This window comes from Mustela putorius, unplaced genomic scaffold, assembly GCF_011764305.1.
Source record: "Mustela putorius furo isolate JIRA1106 unplaced genomic scaffold, ASM1176430v1.1 tig00000876_pilon_pilon_pilon, whole genome shotgun sequence".
Taxonomy (NCBI): domain Eukaryota; kingdom Metazoa; phylum Chordata; class Mammalia; order Carnivora; family Mustelidae; genus Mustela; species Mustela putorius.
Genome location: NW_025421506.1, coordinates 2,264,433 through 2,274,598, shown reverse-complemented (window position 1 = coordinate 2,274,598; position 10,166 = coordinate 2,264,433). Strand labels below are relative to the sequence as shown.

At 43.3% G+C, this 10,166-nt stretch overlaps 1 long non-coding RNA gene across 1 annotated transcript; it reads right to left on the bottom strand.

Annotated features, from left to right (window-relative positions):
* Nucleotides 1-568: 568 nt before the first annotated feature.
* On the bottom strand, nt 569-8,411 carry LOC106003873. The gene is made up of 3 exons (XR_001176620.2): nt 8,225-8,411; nt 4,461-4,505; nt 569-895 (listed from the first exon to the last, which is right to left on the bottom strand). It is a non-coding gene; the product is annotated as an uncharacterized LOC106003873 (long non-coding RNA).
* Between the last annotated feature and the right edge of the window lie 1,755 nt (nt 8,412-10,166).

The window sequence follows — 10,166 nt, the reverse complement described above, 5'->3', positions numbered from 1 at the left end:
CGGTACAGATGGCCCTTCTTTTCAAGACATCTGTATCCTTGGGGTAAATACCCAGGAGTGCAATGGCAGGGTCATAGGGAAGTTCTATTTTTAATTTCTTGAGGAATCTCCACACTGTTCTCCAAAGTGGCTGCACCAACCTGCATTCCCACCAACAGTGTAAGAGGGTCCCCCTTTCCCCACATCCTCTCCAACACATGTTGTTTCCTGTTTTGTTAATTTTGGCCATTCTAACTGGTGTAAGGTGATATCTCAATGTGGTTTTAATTTGAATCTCCCTGAGGGCTAGTGATGATGAACATTTTTTCATGTGTCTGATAGCCATTTGTATGTCTTTATTGGAGAAGTGTCTGTCCATATCTTCTTCCCATTTTTTGATATGTTTGCCTGTTTCGTGTGTGTTGAGTTTGAGGAGTTCATTATAGATCCTGGATATCAACCTTTTTTCTGTACTGTCATTTGCAAATATCTTCTCCCATTCCGTGGGTTGCCTCTTTGTTTTTTTGACTGTTTCCTTTGCTGTGCAGAAGCTTTTGATTTTGATGAAGTCCCAAAAGTTTATTTTCGCTTTTGTTTCCTTTGCCTTTGGAGACATATCTTGAAAGAAGTTGCTGTGGCTGAAATCGAAGAGATTACTGCCTATGTTCTCCTCTAGGATTCTGATGTCTGTGTTCTTCTGCCTGGACCTCTCCATCCTCAGATCTTTACATGTCAGTTCTTCCACATCTCATTTCAAAAGCAGTCTGCTTGGATGCTGTGGCTGCCCCATCCCAAGTGCTTCCCTCATCACACTTCCAGGTGCCCACAAGCTGACTCCTCAGCCGAAACTAAGTCCATGTGCTGAACAGGGGCTTTGGCTCACTGACCTCTGCATTCCCGGAATCTACCATGGTGCCTGCACACAGAAAATGCTCAGTTAGTATCTGATGAAAGATGAATGTAAACAGGCCACTGCCCTCTCTGCAACACCACACCACAGCTTGTTCGGTCAGCTGGGTCAGAGATGGAATCAGGAGCATCGCTGAGGGAGCACGGTGGAAGGAAGATCCCGGATGGGTCTCAAGAGTCAGAGGACCGAGGTTCAGATTATGGGTCTACCTCTGACTACCACGTAGGAGTCACATATTTACTCTGAGCTCTGGATGCCTCAACTGTGCCATGGAGTTAACGCTTTATTTCAGGTTGTTACTGGGTAGATTAAATAAGGTCAGACATGTGGCAGTCCTGGGTATACAACAAATGGTCTTGGTGCGTTTTCTATCTCCTTGGCTTATTTGTTCAGAACATAAAGCTAACAAAGTGAGGACACATCATGAATTTAATGTCTCATGAGCTGGCTGCACCAGACTTCTTGGCCTCAGACTCACACTGGTCATCTTCCCTGTTGAAAAGCCATCTCACCGTGCATGTCATGTGGCACCAGGTCTCCAGAGTAACATAGGGAATCATGGTCTCTACTGAGTTGCTGGGTGTATGTGGGACCTAGGAAATGGACATGGGTGATAAACATATGGGCTTTTAACAGAGGGAAGGGAGAATGGAAGTGGCGTTTACGGAGCAGCTATTCCTTCCAGTTATCCAAACACAGAATTTCCACTGTCACAGCAGTCTGAGGAGGGGTCATCATCGTCCTCTCTTTATGGTGAGAAGACTGAGATTCAGGACGATTATGCATAGAATATACATGCTTTTAAGGTTTTTGCTGCATGTTCCTCTATTTTTCCGAAAATGTGTTCTGAATTACATTATGACCAGTGGTGAATCTCACCACACCCTTGCAGAATTCATTTTTTTTTTTTTTTTTTTTGGAAGAGAGGCACAGTTAGGATATATTTCTGTTTGTTTTAATCAATAAAATGTGGAATTTAGCAGTAAGTTAATAGCGAGTAGTATAAAATCTCCTGTTCTTCTGAAATTAAACTATGTCATTTTGAGTAATGTCTAGTAACCCCAAGCCATGAGAACACGTGTAGGTGGCCAGAGCACGTGCCCATAATGACTGCGGCAAGCTTATGAGCAACGTGCCAACCAAGTCTTCCGGTGTGGAATGCGCCTAACCTGTGCCCTCCATGATCATATCTGGTTTCTCCTATTTACCTATAAATACCTGTGACTAAAAATAAAATAAATATAAGTAAAGCTGAGCAAGTAGACCTGAAGCCTCTGCAACTAGCCTTGCTGCTTTGAAGGTGTCTATTTCGATAACCCTTGCATATGGCTTAACTGGATTCCAAATGCAGTCTGCCATCAAGCCAAATGGATCCCCCTGTGCAGGGCCTGTGGCTTTGGAGATGGCTGGCTTCAGTTCTACACTGATGCAGGCAGACATAGGGGTCAGCAGCACTTACAGGCTTGGCATAGTGTGTCCTTTCTCCCAGCCTTGAATTAGCCATAGAAAGAGCATTCTGTTGGTATGGGATGGAACAGTAAACCTTCTTTTCAATTCTACATGGGCATCATCTTTAGTAGTGCTTTGGGTTGCTCTTTCTTGGCTTGAAGTTACAGAGGGTTTCTCTAGTTCTTCCTCAAACCCAAGTGGAAGACTTTGCTAGATATGGAGCCTGGACAGAACATTTCCAAACTGTCCATTTTGTCCAACCAGCCTTTTCCCAAGTAGAAGGCTGGCTTCCTCTACTTCGATGGCAGTCTTCAGAACCAGTGACACTTCTCCTCGGTTGATAATTTTCAATGGTTCTTAAATGGAATGATTGATCTGTTTTCCTCATCAGTCCCCAGGTTGATTTTCCATTCTTAGATAATCTCTAGCACCTTGGTGGATCTTGCTAAACAAAGCATATTGCCTGATACCCACTGGTTATCCAGCAGTTCTTCAGATGTGCTTCTGGGAGCAAGATCCACTTTTTAAAGTTGTTTTGGAATGCTTTTAGCACTGTCACTTGTAGAGTCCCAAAGTGGATCTTCAAAATGTAGTTCTCTTTTATTAATTCAAAAATTTCTCTTCTGAGCTTGCCATAAAGGGTAGGTTCCACATAAGAATGTGTCCTCATGCACCTATGCCCTGATGTCACACTGCTGGCTATGGCCATGGGCATTGCTAGCTGCAGGAATCCCACAGTGAGGCACAGCATGGCTTCCCCACATCTAAGTGTAAATTACCTTTATGTGGAAGTTGTTAGCATCATAAAGCTGCTTTAAACCATTGTGCCCTCCTGTTTCAGATCTCAGTGTGCCCTGTTGTGAAGGTATGCTCTAACTGGTGTGAGCAAGGCTTTGGATGATCTACCTTGACGCCTTCTCGGAATCTGAATTCTCCCTCCTCACAAAGCTCCACTATAGGGATGACTCAGGAGTCTCAAACACTTGCTTCAGATGTACAGTCTGCTCGGGTTTTACGCTTTTTGTGATGCTCACCCCCACCTCAGTAACTTCACGGGGGAGCTTCAGCCTCTGCCCACTCAGTTCCCATTTCCTTGTCTGCAGCCTCAGGGACCACTTCAAATTTCTCTTGTCTCAATATTCTTCCGAAGTCACAGATTTGCTGAAGAGTAGCTCAATCACCCGCCTCCATCTGAGCATTTTCCTTCTGTAATTTCCCCCTGAAACTACTATTGTTGAGTTGTTTCTCTCCCCGCATTGGAGGTTCTTGAGAGCTCTTCTGAGAAAAAGAGTGTTCTTTTCCTGGTTGGGAGGGTGATGAATTAGCTGACAAGGCCCCAAAGGGTGGGACTGGGGGAGAGGATGTCAACCTACACTGAGATTAGAATCTTAAATGTTTATAAATCTTTCCCAGAGGCAATGTCTTTGCTGGCAATTTTTTCTTTCTTTTTCTTCTTTTTTTCTGTCTGGTGAAACTATAAATTCTGAACTACCAAGGCTGGATGTATCTGATGTTTCCACCCCCGAAATGAGAGAAATCTTAGTTTTACAAAAACATTTACAAAGCTTGTCTTCTCTGAGCATCAGCAACACCTGGGGCATTTGGTGGATTTTCTGACCAAGCCTCTACCAACCATTTGCTTAACTGTGTAACAAGCAACTTGAAAAGAAAGATAGAAGACAATCAGACTAGAAAGGATAAGGTACGTTGATAACTAAATGGTGAGGTCCATAATTTAATGATACTCTACATTCGTTTATTCATAGGAGGTTTATAGCAGCTTTATTTATTCATTTATAACTATAGTTGATATACAATGTTATATTAGTTTCAGATGTACAACATATTGATTCAACTTTTAACACACTGAGTCAAGAATCTTGTACGTTACTCAGTGCTCACCATAAGTGCAGTCATCTTCTGTCACCAAACAACATTATTACAGTATTATTGACTATATTTTCTATGCTGCACTTTCCATCTGTGTGACTTACTTATTTTATAACCCAAAATTTGTACCTCTTAATCCTCTTCATCTATTTTCCCATTCCCACACCCACCTTCCCTCTGGCAACCAAACGGATGTAGATGTGTGTGTGTGTGTAAATAGAATATTACTCACCGTAAAAAAGGATGAGATCCTGCATTTGCGACAACCTGGATGGACCTAAGGGTATTATGCCAAGCGAAATAAGTCAGATAAAGATAGATACGGTATGATTTCACTTATATGTGAAATCTAAAATACAAAATAAATGAACAAACAAAACAAACAAAAAAACTCTTAAGTATGGTCAGCAACTTGGCTTTAAACTTTCAAAAGATTTCATGTCCCAGGACAGAGGGGAGATGCAGATGAATGTGCGGGTGGATGGGGACTATCAGGGACCACCCCAAAGACTGGGGAAATGGTGTCCTGAGGGCTCTGCCCTGGGAGGCCAGGAGAGACCGGGATAGACTAGACTGGCCAACCTCAGCCCCGTCTCTCTGCAGTGGGACCCGCTCCTGACCGGCCTGTCCTCAGTGACCACCTCCCTTCCTCACCACTCCCTCGGCTGGCAGATGTGTGCGCACTTCGCACTATTGCCCCACCCCTGGAATTCCCTCATCTCTAGTATTCACTTTTAAGTGTTGCTATTTGAGGTTTTGAAAATTACATATTACTTGGGGTGCCTGGGGTGGCTCAGTCAGTTAAGCATTAAACTCTTCATTTTGGCTCAGGTCGTGATCTCAGGGTTGTGAGATTGAGCCCCAGGCAGGTTCTGTGCTGGGCTTGAAGCCTGTTTGAGATTCTTTCTCTCCCCATCTCCCTCTGACACTCCGTGCCCTTAAAAAAAAATCATATGTTACCTAAATCACTGGCTTTCTCCTTTACAGCTGATTTTGGTTACTTTTTTCTTATGTTCATTAACAATTTCTTTTTTCTTTTTTATTTCTGAATTGTCTCTTCTCCTTTGCCCATATTTCTGCTGGGGTCTATTTTGCTTCTTGGTCTATAAGAGCTATTTACAGATCAGTGACCTTAACACTGTCATTTTGGGGACAGTTTTTCAGCTGCTTCTCTTTCAAGTTTATTAATTAATAGTGAAAATATTGATCTGTGATGTGCTGATAAGCCTTTGATGGCTGTTACTTGAGGAAAATGACTCAGGAAAATGGCACACAAGGACCTTATCTGGAATTGGAACTGGGAAAGTGGCAAAACTGAACAGCCCCCAGGATTCAGTTACTCTAAATCATGAGCCACCCATCCCCTTTCAGGATCTGTGTAGCCTTCTGTGTGTCCTGCTTTATTTCACAGCATTTATGGCCAGGGCTTGTCTACCTACACACAGCTTACACTCCCTCAATTGCTTTAGTTTTCATGTGACTATCATTATCCCTGATTTTCCCAATTTGAATTACAGAGAAAGAAGGTCTGCTTACTCTGGCTTTTCTTAGGGTAGGCCATGTCATTGCTGGCAAGTTTATGGATTGGCTGCCCATGGGTTAAGTGTTTATTTCAATCCAATCTGCAAGACTAGGTGGGTAAAGCATCCAAATGCTATAAAATTAGGCTGAAGGGGCTGTGAATAGAGAGATTTTTCCACAGAAAGGCTCTGGGTGTATAGATACCAAATGACAAGGAATAACAGGATTAATCGAAAGCATAGATCAATGAAGAGAGGAAAAAAAGTAGATATTATGTATACATTTGTAAAGATAAAAAGGTAAATTAAGCTTTAAGAAATCAAATAAAAGCATGAAAATTATATGTCTTAAAATGATAATTGCTAATCTTCAGGGACAACTATTTGAAGAATAATATAATTACTAATTTCTAATCTTAGGCCTGGAGCAAACCTTTCAAAAAACAGAACTGCTGACACAGAGCAGGGCTAATGAAGAGAATGTGAGATTAACAGTGCTTTGTTTCAGTTTACTGCTTAACTAAAAACCAGTCCTGAGATACAGAGAGAGAGAGAGCGAGAGAGAGCGCGAGCGCATGAGCAGTGGGAGAGGCAGAGGGAGATGGAGAGGGAGAGAGCGAGGGAGACGGAGAGGGAGAAGTAGACTCCCCGTTGAGCTGGGAGCCACGTGGGGTTCAATCCCAGAACCCGGATATCATGACCTGAGCCGAAGGCAGACACTTAACCCTCTGAGCTCCCAAACCAGTCCTCTCTTTACCACTAGAAACAGACTTACTAATGTCTTTAAATCTAATTAGACCAGAGAACTAAAGATCAGAAACCCAAGAACCTTCAGTTTTGGCAATGACTTTTAGGATCTGACATTAAAAGCAAAGGCAATAAGGGCAAAAACAAACAAGTGGGACCACAAAAAAAAAAAAACAATAACAACTATAACAAAAACTTTGCACAGCAAAGGAAACTATCAATACATTGAAAAGGCAACCTAAGGAATGGGACAAAATACCTACAAATGATTTCTGATAAGATGTTAATGTCTGAAATATATAGAAGACCTACAGCTTAATAGAAAAGAGACAATCAGATTTAAAAATGGGAAGCAGTTGAATACACATTTTTTCCCAAAGACATACAAATAGCTGACAGGTACATGGAAAGATGCTCAGCATTACTAACCATCAGGGAATGCAAGTCAGAACCACAATGAGATAGCACCTCATACCTTTTAGAATTGCTATTATCAAAAAGATGAGAAATAACAAGTGTTGGAAAAGATATGGAGAAAAGTCAATCCTCATGCGCTGCTGGTGGGGATATAAACTGGTGCAGCCACTATAGAAAAACAGTATGGAGGCTCCCCCCAAATTAAAAACAGAACTACTATATGATCCAGCAATTCCATTTTGGGGCATTTATCTGAAAAAAACTAAATCACTGTCTCAGAAAGAAATCTGCACCCCATGTTTACATCAGCCTTGTTTATATAGCCAAGATATGTAAACAACCTAAGTGTCCATTAAACTATGTATGGATAAAGATGCAGTATATATGGGAGGCAATCCTACCATTTGCAACAACATGGATGGACATAATGCTGAGTGAAATCAATGAGACCAAGAAAGGCAAGTACTGTATGATGTCACTCAGATACAGAGAACAGATTGATGGTTGTGAGGGGGTGGGGAGGAGGATGGGTGAAAGGTACAAACTTCCAGTTAGGAGATGAATAAATCCAGGGATAGAATGTACAGCACGGTGACTACAGTTAACAATGCTATATGATATATCTGAAAGTTGCTAAGGGAGAACTTAAAAGTTCTCATGGCAAGGAAAGAAAAATTATAACTATGTGGAGACGGATGTTCAGTAGACTTATTGTGGTGATCATAGCAAATCACTAAGTTATCCACCTAAAATGAATACATGTTACATGCCAATTTTATTTCAATTAAAAATTTAAAATAACAGGGGCACCTGGCAGGCTCAGTGGATTAAAGCCTCTGCCTTCGGCTCAGGTCATGATCCCAGGGTCCTGGGATCCAGCCCCACATGGGGCTCTCTGCTAGGCAGGGAGCCTGCTTCCCTTCCTCTCTCTGCCTCTCTCCCTGCCTACTTGTGATCTCACATAAATAAATAAAACCTTTAAAAAAAGTTTAAAATAACAATAATTAAAAAAAGAAAACCCAGAACCAATTCAGGGAGCCCATCCTTGAGGTTCTGTTTCTCTGTTCTTAATTCTGAGGATCAGGACCAGTCAGGGTGCCACTTGGGCAGGAGGACCACGACTTGGTGCAGTTGTGGCCGCTGTTCACGCAGGCTGGTCACGATCGCTCTCTGCCTCTGACACTGGAGCCTGAAGTCCTGTAGGCAGTCAGGAAGAGAACAGGAGCACAGAGCAGGGAAAACAAGGGCAAGCTCGAACTCATACCAGAACCTCCCACGAGGACACGCGGGAACGCATGTCCCTTCGTGTTACCTTTGATGTTGGTGGCCCTTCGTCAGAAAGCTAAACACACACGTGGCGCCGGAGACAGAGAAGCTGAAGGAGGCTCCAGAGGAAGGAGGGGCCTCTGTAGGCCCCTCTGCCGCCTGTTGACAGCGAGATAACCCAGCAAAGGAGGCACACGTGTGAACCACCACACAACAGGACTTTTCTCCCTCCCTCCAAATCTCCCACAAGTCTCTTGTCTTCCGCCCGAACCGGAAATACGTGAGGAAAGGAATTCTGGGACTTGTGGTCCGGCCCAGCCAGCCGACACATTGCCAAGCCACGGCAGCCAGTGTGGATTTCCTTCTCAGATTCTTGTGAGAGCACGTCTGTTGCTTGCAGTATCTCAAGGAACTGATGACTGTTAATTTTTCTGCTGGGACCTGGTAGAAGCCCATTTCTACAAATGGGCTCCCTTTGATTCTGTCCAATTTCCCCTTGCCCACTTTTTCACGGTGCCACTAAAGCTGTCCCGGCTATTTGTAGGGTCTCATTTTCAGTGGACTCAAGGCCTTGTTCCCTTGCAGGTGGCTGTGATTCCCTACCCTAAGGCCCTGAGTTCCTGACATCAGCATTTGCTCCCATTCCAGTGTAGCCTTACCTACCAAATTTCCTCTATTTTAAGCTTACGGGTGTTTTTTGTGGGGTGTGGAGGGAGGGTCTGGTGGGGGTGAAGATATCCTTTATTGTGAGCACAACGGTGCATCTAAAATTATGTTTGATGAATTCATCAAGTATTTGGGTGTTGTATGATAGGCCCCTATTTCAGAACATCTGGTCCAGCTGTTGGCAGTCCCTTAAATGAGATGATGTAGATAAGTCAGCTGATGTAGTAGATGCCACATGGTAGAACATTTATTCATTATTTACACTGTGCTGGGCAGCGGTAATATCATGATAAACAAAACTGGTAAACTCTTTGCCTTCCTGGAGATTATATTCCAGGAAGAGGGAGAGTAAATAAACTGGCAGGGAAATGAAATAATTGCTAATGGATATGTGTCCTGAAGGAATGGAATGAGAGACTGAGTCCACAAATCAGGGATATACTAATATATAAATATTTATAGCAATATAGAAGATACAAAAGGTATAAATATGTGGCAATCCTTCCTTCCAGCCTTCAAATGAGCAGACAGAGGTGCAAAGAAAAGTAACACAAGAAAGAGAATGGATGAGAACAGCTTGGAAGAATAGATTAGGTCACTTTTATCTCTCTGGTTCTAAAAAGCCCTAAACCATTAGTTTGGCAGGAAGTTTAGTCTTTTCTCGAGGCCACTTCTCCCCTGATTTTCTCAGAATCCCGCATCATGTCCCTGTCTCCAGATTTTCCAAGAATCACATTTGCTGGTGGATCAGGTGCCCCATGTTCCTCTGGAGGCCCGAGTCTCTGGTGCTGGTTGTTAAGGGTGTTTTTGCTGTGGTTGGAATGGCTGAAGATTGGCTGGCCCATAAGTGGTGGGATTAATAGGTTTTTTAGTTCCTCCCCAGTTCTCCTGTGCCACGGTAAAGAGGGTAGGCCTCCTCCTGTGGTTCATTTGGTCTTTAAACAGTGTGTGTGTGTGTGTGTGTGTGTGTGAGAGAGAGAGAGAGAGAGAGAGGAGGGTGTGGTGGCTGTGCTCAGCGGAGTGGGAGGCTGAGCTTGGTGCTGGGGTCAGGGATACCCTGAAAGGGCTGCTGGGGCCAGGATCCTCTCTCTGACCATCTCTCAGTGAACTAGCAGAAATCCGGTGTGCTGACCAGCCTCGGTCACTCCTCAAAGAACGGGAGAACATTCCTTCCCTCTTGCACTATGTTTAAGGGCAAGTGGTCTAGATCCCCAGGATTTCAGCTCCTTGGTCTAATGACTGTTTTTCTCCATAAGTGAAACATGCTCATTATAAAAAATTAACATGATTTTTTTAAAACTACAAAATGAAGGGGACAAACC